Genomic DNA, 15,318 nt, shown 5'->3' with positions numbered 1-15,318 from the left:
TACAAGAAGTGAGCGATAGCGAACTCATCGAACCATCAGCTAGTCCATGGAGCTCATCGGTAGTACTTGTGAAGAAGAAGGATGGGAAAATGAGGTTTTGCGTGGACTACCGCATGACAATTTTTCTTTCCTCTTGCACTTGCCAATGTCCTGTCAACTTTTAAAAATTGAAGACGAAAAATTAGTTAGTTTTTTTTGCAGTGTAATTTTTAGCTGTGAAAGTCGTGTTCGTACTTTCCAAAACTATTGCAAAGGATAGGTACCAAACGCTTTGGTGTTTGGTTACAGAACATCTTCATTAAAATGACTGGTTAGGTGTACAAATTCTAATTCTCTTTTCTATTCAAATCAAAAATTTTATCCGACAAGCATTTCATGTTGTTGCTTCTAACACTTCCTGTGTTTTTAATTCTTTCGTTCTTGTTATATTTTCACGTAAATTTTCAGCACACGTTGTGTTGTGGTTTTCAGCTGGTATTTAAATTTTCTTATTATGTTATGCACGTACTTTTTTGAAACTGAAGAAAAGCAAAGAAGCAATGAATAGAAGAATATATTTTATAAAATTGCACTCAAACACATCAGCTAACTTTGGGATACAAAATAATAAAAAAAAAGAAACATACAAATGTCTGCAAACAAATTTTCTTCGTCATTAGTCAACTGAGGAGCGTTCATTAAAGCACACCAAAAATACACCCCATGGTTTTTGCACGCGCTTTGAAATTAATGTATGTAAGCATCTATATTTTTATTGAGCTCAGATGGTGATCACAGTTGCAGATGGTAACGAAATGGCAGCACATAATACCATCATCGGCGCTAACTACGCAGCAGTCCAATCAACTTGTTCCATATCGTACTGGAATGTGACGCAATCTCAAGACGCAGGGCTAAGTTTGTGGGCTCACCATTCCCACATTAAATCCCTCAACCCAAGAGAACTGCTAGGGTTTAACAACGAAGTCAACTTGGATGAGGTGCTGTGAAAAAGGTGAGGGAACAATAGGCCAAGGATCGCAATGCATCCTCAGTAATTTATCTACATATCTAACGGAGAATGAACGAGCTAGTCATGGTTGACTGTGTCAAAACAGGCCAAACTGCACTAGCATCGTCCTATGATGAGTGTTTATGGAGTTCAGGATGGTGGTGGTGATACGCATTTTCGGAAATCATGCTGATTGATGGCTTGATAACCGAAGAATTTTGTTTAAATGAGAAAATCTTGACGGCTTTTTACGTCTTTGTTACAGACTAAACAGATAATATCGGTAGATACTGGCTCGGTTTCCAATTTTTGGTAGTTATTCCAAAATAAGGCTTTTAAAAACAAGTAGAAATGAGGCTGCTGATTTCCTCATAGCCAAGGTGTTTTGACATTGGCACAGGTATTCCGTCCGGGACTATTGATATGGAAGGCTTGGCCTTTTAACTGGCTTCTTTAATCTCTATTGAGATAACTGTGAGGTGCGACTCGTCATGCTTGTGTTTATGTTATGGACGATATCTTGCATTGTTAACTGAAGTATACATTACAAATAGGCTGCAGTAAGCACTCGCACATTTATAAATTTGAATAAATGATTCAAATACTAACCAGTATGAATAACCCAACAAAATTCTAGTCAATGAACTAGAATGTTTGCCGACTACTTTGGCTTTTGATTGAAGGGTATCATAGTTGCCACTTTCCCCGCTCTATACTTGTAACACTCACTTACCACCTTATGTTGCTTCTATTTTCTTTAATTTGCATTACGGCAATTTCGTGTAAGTGGTGCATGAGCAACTCAACAGAGAAAATTAAAAACCAGACAATTTTCTTTGCCTTCATTCTTCAATTATACAAGAAAAAAAAAATTATTTTATGTTATGGTTCTCAATTTACTTTTCGCTTTGTTGCTTTCCCAAAGTCATAACATACAATTTTTCTGTGAATGCTACGTTACGCCTTCACTCAGAAGTTGGAAATGTCAAAAAATATGTAAATTTCTAAGAGTTTGTATGTAAAAATTTGTGTGGAGCTGAAGATTTCATGCCCAGTATTATAGAAGTGTTATCCGCCTACTACGCCGAAGAACGTGAAAGAGGAAGAAAGTTTTCTAACCAGGGTAGCCTTTCGGAAGTGATTTGCCAAACAATCCGGGCGTATTTCTACCATGTAAACCTTTTCAGTGAAACATAACCAGTAGGGCGGGTCGATTTGTGGGGAGGCAAAAAAATTGCCCATTGCTCTGTGAAAATCATATTCTAGGGATCAAAATAAGAAACTTTGCCGAAGGAACCATGCCTCCAAAACGAATTCTGATGCCCCCCGCCCCCCAATTTGGGTCGAACTTTTGGGTAGGGGCAAATTTTAAAAAATCCCACTTTGACCCATTTAGAGTGCTCCAATCAAGTCCAAATGTATGACCGACCCCCACTAATTTTGGAGGCCCGACCCACCGATTCCAGTGGCACACCCCTGGAACCCCCATGGGGGTTCACCATAAATGTTTGTATGGGTCAAAGTGGGATTTTTCAAAATTTGCCCCTACCCAAAAGTTCGACCCATATTGGGGGGGGGGGGGGGGGGGGGACATCAGAATTCGTTTTAGATGTATGTTTCCTTCGGCAAAATTTCTTATTTTGATCCCTAGAATACGATTTACACAGAGCAATGAGCGATTTTTAAATCGACCCGCCCTAATAACCAGCCTTGAAGATGCCGATCGGGATCGGCGTAAAACATGCAGGTCCGGTCCCGCCATACCGTACCAAAAGTAAAAAGGAGCGCAACGCAAATTGGAATGGACGGTCGGCCTTGAGATGTGGCGCGCTTGGTATTTAATTTTTTATCTGCTTTTTTAGTGTAAAAGTTGGAGAATACTCACGATAAGAGAATCACCACTCAGCATCTTTTCGTCGACTTCAAAGCAGCATTTTATGGCATGAAAAGAAGCTGGTTGTATGAAACTATGTCAGAATTCAAATTCCTCTGCCAGATTTCGTTGAGCAACACCACCAGCTCCGTAAGGATTTGGAAGAACTTCTCCGAGCTATTCGAAACCAAGCGAGGCTTCAGACAAGACGACTCCCTTCCGTGCGTTTTCTTTATGATAATACTGGAGAAAACAGTTCTAGCAACAGGGATACACCGTGATGGTATAATCTATATATCTATATCTATAAATCTTTTAAAATAAAGTCGCTAAATGCGATGTATGCACATAACTTCACACAGAATGCTCCGATTTTAAAACGGTTTTTTGCATTTGAAAACTTAGCTACGTGAGATGGTAATTTGAAGGTATATATTATAGGGGCGTGGCAAATTGCCAAAATGTAGTAAAAAATCATAAAATTTTTGTTTACACAGCTATAACTCATAAACGGATGGATGGATTTAAAAAATTCTACTTTTCAGTAAAACTATGAAATATTTACCTTCGGTCTGCATCAAAAAAAAAAAAACTTGATTCCTTTCTTATATCACCCAAATTTTTTAAACAAAAGTAACATTTTTACCAAAAAATTTGTGTGTGTGATTGTTCGGTGTCAACTGTGCGTGCAAATTACTTTTGAGTGAGACATGATGCGACACATACGCTTCATACATTAGCTGCGTTATTTAACTTCGGCCGTAGGTTTATAGGTATGTATGTGTTTTCATATCAGCTTGACATACATATGTATGTACATACACAAATAATACTAAATGGTTAAGAATGCATACATCTCTTGAAAAATACTCTTTCGTTAAAAATATTGAACATTTCCTTAAAATTCTTAAACAAAAGTTTTATTTTTTGGTATTTTTGCATGTATCACTATCACTACGTAGTATAAAACAGAGTCGCTTCTTCTGTCCCTATGTCCCTTTGAATGCTCAAACCTTTAAAACTACGCAACGGATTTTGATGCGCTTTGTTTAGTAGATAGAGTGATTGAAGAGGAAGGCTTATATGTATAATAACATCCATTAAATAGTGGAGAAATGCTGTTATTTTTGAAGTTCCTAATGTGATGTATATATATAAAAGAAAGTGGTGTTAGTTAAACTATTTATAACTCAAGAACGGAAGAACAGATTTGGCTGAAAATTAGTGGAGGGGTAGCCTAGAACCAGGAGACAGACATAGGATACTTTTTATCCCGTTCTGGCTAAGATCTTGAGATCAAAACGTGGACTTGTGTAATCCTGGAATATGCTTGTCCAATAAGGGTATCAAATGGAAGCTGTTTATGAGTACTTTGATACGGGGTATTTTTCGTACTCGTGGGTGACTATGATCTGGAGATATAGGCCAAAACGTGGACGCGGTACCCCTAGAATGTGTTTATATAATATGGATAACAGGGTAGTTTTCATACCTATTGGTGACTAGGGTCTCGAGATTGAGGCCAAAACGTGGGCCCGGGTACCCCTAGAAAGTGGTAATACAACATGGATAACAAATTAAAGTTGTTGATGAGTGCTTTAGTTCATGATAATTTTCATACCTATGTATTTGTGACTAGGGTCTTGAGTTATAGGACAAAACGTGGATCAGGCTAACACTAGGATGTGTTTTTACATTATGGGTATCAAATTGAAGCTGTTGATGTGTGCTTTAGTACATAGTAATCTTTATACCCCTGGGTGACTAGGGTCTCGATATATAGGCCAAAACGTGGACGCGGGTGCTCCTAGAATGCGTTTATAGGATATGGATAACAAATGAAAGCTATTGATGGGAGCTTTAGTACATGGAAGCTTGCATTCCTATTGGTGACTATGATCCCGAAATAAAAGCCAAAACGTGGACCAGGGTAACACTAGGATGTGGTTATACATTATGGGTATCAAATTGAAGCTGTTGATGTGTGCTTTAGTACATAGTAATCTTTATACCCCTGGGTGACTAGGGTATCGATATATAGGCCAAAACATGGACCCGGATACCGATAGACTGTGTGCGTATTATGGATATCAAATGAAAGCTGTTGCTGAGAGCTTTAAAGTAATTTTCATTGTGATATTCGATTTAGTCGCAACAACCTGGCAAAACTGATAAATATGCATGCGAAGCCGAAATAAAGACATGAATTAATAATACCCACATACCTATTTACATACGTTCTATTCGATTTGACTGAAATTTGGTATATAAATTTGCCTATATTAGTATTTACGATCTTTTTTTTTCCGGGAAGTAGACCAGAGACGGGCTGGGACTGGGATTAGGACTAGGACTAGGACTGAAACTCGGAGTGAGACTGGGACTCGGAATGGGACTGGAACAAAATACATACCACCCTCTGGGACTGGCAATAAGGGATGAAGAAGAATGGCAAAAACTTCAGGGAAGAGAAAAAAGGGAAAGAGACTGACAAATAGATAGAGTGAGACGAAGATAGAGATAGATGAAGCGAAAAAGACGGAGGGAGGAGAGAATAAAAGGATTAAGAAAAAGTGAAGAGGGGGGGAGGGCAGGGCTAGACGGAAAAAGCTAATTAAAATGTATGCAGATAGACCAAATTTAGGGCAGAACAACGTCTGACGGGTCTGCTAGACTATATATATAAAAAGAAGTGTACATTTTGATTGTCACCCCATAACTCGAGAACGGATAGAAAGATTGCCGTGAAATTTTCAGGAAAGATACAGGAAGGAGAGATGATGATTAGTTGATTTTGAAATCCCAAATCGGTTTAGCCATATATCTATATATATAAAAATTAATGTTTGTATGTATGTCATCGATTAACTCAAAAACTACTGGACCGATTATTATGAAAATTGGTATATGTATGTATTTTTCCATGGGCAAGGTTTATATAATGAGTACTTTGATACCGGGTGACTAGGGTCTCGAAATATAGGACAAAACATGGACCCGGGTAACTCCAGGAAGTGTTTGTACAATATGGATATCAAATGGAAGCTGTTTATGAGTACTTCGACACTGGGTATTTTTCGTACCCCTGGGTGACTAGGGTCTCGAGATATAGACCAAAACATGGACCCGGGCACCCCTAGAATTTGTTTATACAATATGGATATCAAATGAAAGCTACTGATGAGTGCTTTAGTACAGGGTAGTTTTCATACCTATTGGTGACTAGGGTCTCGAGATATAGGCCAAAACATGGACCCGGATACCCCTAGAATGTGTGTGTATTTTGGATATCAAATGAAAGCTGTTGCTGAGAGCTTTTGAGTAATTTTAATTGTGATATTCGAATTAGTCCGATCAACCTGGCAAAAGTGATAAATATGCATGCGAATCCGAAATAAAGTCATGTATTAATAATACCCACATACCTATTTACACACGTCCTATTCGATTTGCCTGACATTTGGTATATAAATTTGCCTATATTAGTATTTACGATGCTTTTTTCCGGGAAGTAGACGAGAGACCGGCTGGGACTCGGATTAGGACTGGGACTGAGACTGAGACTTGGAGTGAGACTGGAACAAAATACATACCACCCTCTGGGGCTGGCAATAACATATGACGAAGAATGAGGAAAACTTGAGAGAAGAGAAAAGAGAGAAGGAGACTGAGAAAGAGATAGAATGAGACGAAGATGGAGATAGATGAAGCGAAAAATACGGAGGGAGGAGTGAATACAAAGATTAGGAAAAATTGTAGAGGGGCGAGGGCAGATTTAGAGGGAAAAAGCTTATTAAAATGTATGCAGATATACCAAATTTAGGGCAGAACAACTTCTGCTGGGTCTGCTAGTTTATTATTAGAGCGTACAGTTACTGGCGTATGCTGATGATATTGTTACTATTGGCCTGAACAAATGCGCTTTGAAAGCTGCCTTCTCGGGATAAGATAAAGAAGCAAAAAAGTGAGTCTTGCCGTAAATGAGGACGAGACGAAATACTTGCTGTCAATCGTAAAAAATCGGTGTTTGGGCAACCACGTCACTGTTGACGAACATAAATTCGAGACTCTGAAGGATTTCGTCTATTAGCGAACCAGAATTAACGAAAAAAACCATTGCTCATCATATTTGTGCCGATGTATGGCTCGCAATCATGGAAGGTGTCGAGATAAGATGAGACGGCTCTTGAAGTGTTTGAGGGAAAAGTTCACCGGAGGATTTGTGGTCCTATCCGTGATGCCGCCGGAAAGTATCGAGTGAGGTATAATGATGAGCTGTATGAGCTTTACGCAGATAAGATAATAGTGCAGCGAAGAAAACCCAAAAGCTTCGTTGGATAAGTCATGTTTTGCGAATGGACAAAAACGCTCCTGTCAAGACAGTATTTCAGTCTAGACCGCAGTTGGAAGCAGAGGACGTAGGAGACCTTCACTGAGTTAGGAGAGGCAGGTGGAGGAAAACTTGACTGGTTCTCCCAATTAGCGTCAGTTATTGTGAAACTGGGATAGCTGGCGTGACCTGTTACGAAACGGCCAAAATCGACGATGATGATAGAAATTGCAGCCGTATACAAACTACCACATCGCATTTTATGAATACTGCCCGTCTGAATATAAATTTCCTTTAACTATTGTTTGCTTCCTTTCTATATCCGCTAAGAATGTAGGACGAGATCATAGCTGGGAATAGTGCATTTAGAGGCCGAAAGTTTTGCTACCCAAAACTAATACTGTTTAGTTCTGTAAATCAGCCTCAAGATTTGCGCAAGATGTTTTGCAATAAATTAACTATGAATTAAGATATTCAATGAAGTTCGTAGATCAGCAGGCTTAGTAAACAATTTGGTGTTGTATTTTGGGTGCACAATTTTAAATTACTTAGTGTGTCAGTTCATTTACTTAGTCGGAAAAACGATCAAAACGAAAAATTGCGCTGAGATCGGCACAACGCTGAAAATGATTTGTTTCTAAATCAAATTTTACAACAGCTGCCGGAAAACTATTCCAATAAATACCGCTCCCGGATCAGTTATGAACGGATTGTATGAGACATTAATTCTTAATTGACCTAATCGGTTGTTCGGATAAATTCTTTAGACGGTAATTGGTGTAGCCGTACAACTGAGGGCGGCCAAGCAAGTTAGTAAGCAGCGAAGATCAGCACGAGAGTAGTTGAGCAACAGCCACAGGCTGAGTTGGCGGGAGACCAACGTTGGAAGTTAAGCGACGCTGCGCATAAAAGTAGCCTTCGTCGATGCCAGTTGCTGCATCTCCTTTGAGTTGTTGTCTAAAAATTAATTGCGAATATTGATTTTAAGTCAAAAGATCGGCCACTTAAAGTCGTCAGCTGATGTCCGCTCGTTGTTGTTGTTGTAGCGATAAAGACACCCTCCGAAGGTTTTTGGGAGTGTTTTTGATGTTGATAGTCCTTTGCCTGATTTCGATCCAGCACGTTGCAGAAACAAGTATCATTAAGGTAATAGCCCGATCATCTCGGGAACGAATTAATGTGATCCCATTTATGCTCCTATACCATGTTGCACCCTACCACTAGTTCCATGAGAGCCTTGGGTTCACCAGAGCTTCGCTACCTAAGAATGTGAGTAGTATATTCATATTTGGAACAAGATTCGCCTTGCTCCGCTCATTGTTGATCAGCCGTCATTTGGAAAATATCATGCATGGTGATTTTAGGAGCAGATGAAGTTACAGTGCTCGCTAGGATAAAACTTTATGCAATATAGTATACAATATGAAGTCCAGATAAGTCAAACTTATTGATGTTCTTTGGTTCAAAGTCAGATTTAGTTATATTTGCTTGGAACTGTTTCAAGAAAATTTCGGGCTATTTTCTATAATTTTTTTATATTCACCTTAAGATCCAGCCAGATGAGCGTGATTTATCATACTGTAACGATTTTACTGCAAATCCTCTTATTTGCCCTTTTGCTAAGTTCGAATCACTAAACTGTTGAATAAATAACTCCAGTATTGAATAATGGAAAAATGGCCTTTATTAAAGTACTTCACAATAACACTTATACTTTGCAACTAGCTGGCTTAATAACCAAACTGATTGATAGCTCAAATGAAACTGAATTCTCGCCTCTACTGTTCTCGCATTTTTATACTCTTTGATTTCCTAGTTGCATACTTCCAGGCTTTTCCATTCCAGAACTTACTAGTTGGTTTCTCAGCTACGACCACAGATGTATAATTTGTATAGCTCCTCTCACACCCCATGCGCTTGTATGTGTGAGCGACACTTCCACAATTATAATTGCCTACATTTAGGAGCATCTCATTAAGATGTCTGCATGTGTTTGGGCATCTCATCTCCGCTGCGTGTACGTACATATGTGTAGACATAATGATTGAATTATTGATGTGCGTACAGTCACTGCTTAGCATCGGCTTAGAGATAGCAGCACCCCTTAGTTTTGCTAATATTTGTAACACTGCCCTCTACCTAAGTCTGATCGTCCCGATCAGACAAATTTCCCGATCTAAACGCCGCTACAATCTCCATATGTACCTCTCTTCTACTCCGTGGTTTCCCAGTGGTTTGTGTGCGGTAGATGGTATCACTGATCTTCTTCACAACTTTGTACGGGCCTTCCCAACTGCACCAAATCTTGGATGGAACACCTCTCCGCCGGTGAAGGTTGTATAAAAGTACAAAATTTCCCTCCAAGAAACCTTCCGAATTTTTGTTCTCATTGTACCTGCGTTTCATCTTACTACTCATTATTCTGGATCGTTCCCTCGCACTCTGTTGCTTGGCCAATGAAGAACTACTTTGCAGAGTTTGTTCTTGACGGATTGGCTTCACATACTCAGTATCGTTCCGACGTTTCCCAACAGAAGTGCGCGCTGGCTTGAAACCATCCTTGCATTCTTTCTGGAAAATTCTTTTAGTTATTTTAGTGCGTCAATCAGGTTTTGTCAATGCCAGTGTTTCTCTCGCAGGTACTTTTGATTTCGCTTTATTTGGCCCATTCGATCCATCAACCTTTGCCCGATCTACTTTCCTTGACTTTCGTAGTTCTGTCGAGACTTTTCCACCTGTACTCGGTTACTACTGAACCCTTTCTGCAAACTGAAGTTAAGTGGTATATCCTGGTTCTTATAACGCATCACCCTTCTCTGCATATCGATCTTGATGTCATGGCCAACCAAGAAGTCCACTCCCAATATGACTTCATCAACGATCTCCGCCACAACGAATTTGTGTAGTACTGTGACGTTTCCAATCAAGACTTCACATACCACTTCTCCCTGGACTTGGTTATACTCGTCTGTGACCGTACGCAACCTTGCTCCAGGTAATGACTTTACTCTCCTGTAGACCAAATCAGATCGAATCAAGGAATGATATGCGCCCGTATCTACAGTCAGTACATGTTCTTTGCCATCCACATTCCCTCTGACGTTAAGACTGCTCGATTTCCTACCAATTTGCAACACAGATATCACAGGGCATTCAATAGCTGGATCTAGCTCTCGATCTCTACCTCTTACTCGCTCTTGCTCATCTCCTCCAGCTTTGCGTTTACGGCCACCCACATTGTTGGAACTATTGGGACCACTGCTGCAATGTCGTGCAATATGACCTGGGTTGCCGCACTTGAAACATTTAATAACTCCGACATTTTTCTGTTGTGATCCCTTCAGTGCTTCCAAAATTGTGTCTACCCAATCTGGTCTTTCCACCTCCACACGGCGTGCCTTGTAAACTGGCTTACACAGAAGCAATGCTGTTTCTTGAGTCAGTGCATGGGATACCGTTTCTGCTAATGTCAGCTTTGGGTTTGCGTATGTAGCTCGCTTCGATTCCACGTCCCGTATGCCATTTATAAAGCTCTGGATTTTTACCCTTTCAGTGTATCCACGGGTGCGTCCGCATTTTCAAGATGAGCCAATCTTTCAATATCTGAAGCAAACTCCTGCAATGTCTCATTTGCTTTTTGGTAGCGGTTTTGCAACTCAATTTGGAATATCTGTTTCCTATGCTCGCTTCCTTAACGTCTCTCTAAAGCGCTCATCAATGTTTCGTAGTTGTTCCGCTCGTACTCTGGGATGGTTTGTAAGATTTCCGCAGCTGGTCCTTTTAAAGCTACGAACAATACAGCAACTTTATCTTCAGCATTCCAGTTGTTCACTGTTGCGGTCTTCTCAAATTGTAGCTTAAAGACCTGGAAAGGAACAGAACCGTCAAAGGATGGTGTTTTTACCTTTGGATTACTCGTTGAAACTGCTGGGCGATTTAGAAGCAACTGCTCGATACGTCCTCTCAAAGCATCCACCTCGACCTCGATTTTTTCTTCAAACTGTAAAATTTTTGTATCTTGCGCCTCCAACTTCGAGGAAATACGTCCTTCTTGCTCTTCCAGTTGAGCAGAGATCTGCGATGATATCTGTGCTAAAATTTGCGCCGAAATTTCGGATATCCGTGCCTCTTACGCTTCAATCTTCGCTGTTATACGGTTCTCCTGCGATTCGAGCTGAGATGACATTTGCGACGACATTTCGGATATACGCGTTTCTTGTACTTCAATCTTCGATGTTATTCGTGTCTCTTGGGATTCCATCTGTGATGACATATACGTTTTCTGTTCTTCTAGTTGAGATGACATATACGTTTTCTGTTCTTCTAGTTGAGATGACATTTCTGTTATACGTGCCTCTTGCGCTTCCAGTTGGGATGCCAATTGCGACGACATTGATGCTACTGTCGATGTTTGTGCAGATATTGCAGCCAAAATCATGCTCAAGTCTGTGCTCGTAACTGTGTGCGATGTTTCGTTTTTCTCTTCAATTTTTGTTGTTGTCTCGTCCCCATCAGGATAAAAGACATACTCATCCACATCAATTACTTCTGCTTCCATTGCCTCTCGTAACCGTGCCTGAAGTTCGAGTTTAACGCCGCTTGTATTCAATCCACGGCTCTCCAACTCCTTCTTCAGTTGCTGGATCTTCAATTCACTGAACTTTGCCATGTCCTTGTTGTCCTCTGAAATTTATTCAACAATTCTCTTATTTGCCCTTCTGCTAAGTTGGAATCACTAAACTGTTGAATAAATAACTCCAATATTGAATAATGGAAAAATGGCATTTATTAAAGTACTTCACAATAACACTTATACTTTGCAACTAGCTGGCTTAATAACCAAACTGATTGATAGCTCAAATGAAACTGAATTCTCGCCTCTACTGTTCTCGCATTTTTATACTCTTTGATTTCCTAGTTGCATACTTCTAGGCTTTTCCATTCCAGAACTTACTAGTTGGTTTCTCAGCTACGACCACAGATGTATAATTTGTATAGCTTCTCTCACACCCCATGCGCTTGTATGTGTGAGCGACACTTCCACAATTATAATTGCATATATTTAGGAGCATCTCAATAAGATGTCTGCATGTGTTTGGGCATCTCATCTCCGCTGCGTGTACGTACATATTTGTAGACATATTGACTGAATTATTGATGTGCGTACATTCACTGCTTAGCATCGGCTTAGAGATAGCAGCACCCCTTAGCTTTGCTAATATTTGTAACAATACGTTGGTTTAGAAACTAATTTTAAGTGTTCACGAAGCAATAGTTATATCTCAATTATAGTCTTACCGATCAGGGAGCGTCCCAATGCTAATAACAAATGCTCTTGCTCCGCTCTTGCGGAGGAGGAACGCATACTCCCCAGGGAAACGCGAGTCACTCTATCTCAACTTCGTTCTGGATACTGTAACAGGAGAAACTCTTACCGATTCAGAATCAATCCCGACATACAAAATGTAAGTCCTGGTTGCAATGTGTCCCCACATGGCACCTACCATCTCTTTAATTGTAATGTGGAACCAACGCCTCTAGCACCCCTTTCATTATGATTCACCCCTGTTGAAACAGCAAGTTTCCTTGGACTCCCGTTAGAGGATGTTGATGACAATTTGTGATCGGTCGCAGCTGTTAGGTGGGGCGAAGCACTGCTACAACAACAACAACAACACGTGGCGATGCTTCCCATTGAAGTAATCAATCAAAACTACCCTACAAATAATTGTAAGTAGCTATTCGTTTCCGCTACGAACACGACACAGAATAGTCTTAAGCGGTATCCGTGCTAAGCATAGCTGATTATTGGGGATTTAGTTTCTGCGCATACTCATAATTTTGGTTCAGGCTACAGCTCACCCTTTGGGGCGAAGACTTCCTTTCATAGAATTGCTGAGCACTTAAAAAGCAAATTAAGGGTCTCGAGCCAGCTCACTCCAGAATTTCTTGAGAGGTTCCATATCAGTTTCGAAGTTCTTCCTTGCTGTTGCGCAATGATGTTGCTATTCGCGTCTTGTCATAATCAGGCAGTGGATAGTAGATTGCCCAATGTGCTACTGGAACATTTGTGTCCCCATTTTTGTCTCCCAGGTATCTTTATTTTGTCCCGATTGCCATTAGTTGGTCCAATTAATTATACGTCTAGTGATTTTTTATGGCTATTACTATTTGGTATAAAAGAGGAACAATATACATATAGACACATCCAAAAATAATAGTAATGCAACAAAGTCCTACCAGAAACCTTTAGGAATCAGTAATGAAAGACTATAAAATGGCACACAACTAATGATCACCCTCAGCATCGTGAACATCAAACTACAAAATCAGTGAATGCCACCCACTGAGCTTATCAAATATGCCAGCTTTGTATTGAAAGTAAAGAGCAAAGGTGAGAGCGAAAGCAATAGCAAAAGCAATTGAGAAGTTGATGGTCACAGGTAACCTAAGCGCCACATTTAATAACTGTACTTTAACCCCTCTCCCCTCATCATCCCCTCAGGTCATCATTACCTCCCGAAGTGGCCCGGTATCGCGAAGTCTTCGTTCAAATACAGCCGACAATATCCCTGGCTGTAAATCGTCCAAAGGGAATGGTTCGCATAATACCCTGGATAAGGGGGTTGGCAGTGCTTGATCACCTACACCCTCCTGCGCTCTTACCCAGAGAGGCAAGAATCAGCGATCGGCTGGGCCGACGAGCATGCTTATAAAAGGCAGAAGGGGGAGGGCAAAGCCCTAGTCCTAGTAATAGGGGACGAAATAGCCGGAATGACAGAAACACACCTCTAAATCTGCAAGCTGAAAGAAGAGGAAAGTTAAAGTAATGTACTCAAAAAGCTACAATGCAGAAAGAGAATGAAAATGGTGGCATAAAAAGTTAACACGGAAAGGTTTATAAGCTATAGGGGGTAACGATCAGACTTCTACTTACGCGGTGATACTAAAGGTAGCTAACGCTGAGACTCAGGTTTTTACCGGGAAGATAAACGAAGTTCGAAGCAGTCTCTGACTCTGGCACTTGCAGAATGCAGAAACCACAATAGGCGGAAGTCTACTGCAGCGTTAAATCCTGAATATAACATCATCAAAATTAATAGCGAATTGGAGAATGTGTTACACACACAGCTAGGGAGATTGTCCTGTGGCACTGGCGGTATTTATATGCGGTTAGGAAGGACAATAACCCTAATTCGGCAAAAGAAAGGGAGGAGGAAAAGGAGCACGAGAATTTGGAAGTAGCCGCAAATGACGAGGTCATAAGGGCAGCGGTGGAGGTATCGGAAGCGAAAACTCATCTGAATGGTACTGCCAGTCTTAACAACAACCACAATTTGCTTAAAATAAGGCAGGTAGAAAGGGACCTCGAAAGCCTGGAAGTATTGTCAAAAGACGAGGGTCAATCTTAGAGGCGGAGATGTTGGATGTGGACAAATAGCTGAATCACGCTGCGGGTCTTACAAATAAACATAAAACTCTACTAGATAGGGAGGTAGAAAAGGACCTCCGGAAGCTGAAATAAGCGGGAAAATGCCATTGCGTGAGCGGAGGTGGCATATAATTTGGAGAGTGACAAACAGCTCAGTTGCGCTGCGAGTCTTAGAGATAAACAAGTAAGATGGCGTTGATTGTCAAAATTAACAAAAAATGGAAATTAATTTTGCGAGACTAATAAATTTGTTCTACTAAAATTATTTGAATAACAAAACTGCCTTCAAAAAAAGTCAGAATACTCTAAATAAAAGTTTTAAATTTTTGTAATTCGTTTTCTCGATATTTCGGACTTCTTCGGAAATATTTTTGTGATCGGTTTGCATAATAAAATTCCAAAATTCGAGGAAGGTTTTTCGTAAATTATCGAAAATAAATTAAGGAATAAAATTGACTTAATTTTATAAAAGCTTGCCACTGCTATTTTCGTGGTCGCTGCTGTGAATAGATATATACATATATATACTAGCAGACCCGGCACACGTTGTTCTGCCCTAAAATTGGCCTATCTGCATACATTTTAATAAGCTTTTTCCGTCTAACTCCGCCCTCCCCCAAACACTCTTCACTTTTTCCTGATCCTTTTATTCACTCCTCCCTCCGTCTTTTTCGTTTCATCTATCTCCATAT

General features: G+C 40.2%; 1 protein-coding gene across 5 annotated transcripts in view; it reads left to right on the top strand.

Annotated features, from left to right (window-relative positions):
• Window positions 1–15,318, top strand: part of Hs3st-A (Heparan sulfate 3-O sulfotransferase-A) — a 638,465-nt gene that overhangs the window by 194,472 nt on the left and 428,675 nt on the right. The gene's annotated exons all lie outside the window — the stretch shown is intronic.

Source organism: Eurosta solidaginis, chromosome 3, assembly GCF_040869045.1.
Source record: "Eurosta solidaginis isolate ZX-2024a chromosome 3, ASM4086904v1, whole genome shotgun sequence".
Classification (NCBI taxonomy): domain Eukaryota; kingdom Metazoa; phylum Arthropoda; class Insecta; order Diptera; family Tephritidae; genus Eurosta; species Eurosta solidaginis.
Note: the sequence above shows the minus strand (reverse complement) of the source record. Positions and strands in the feature narration are given on the sequence as shown.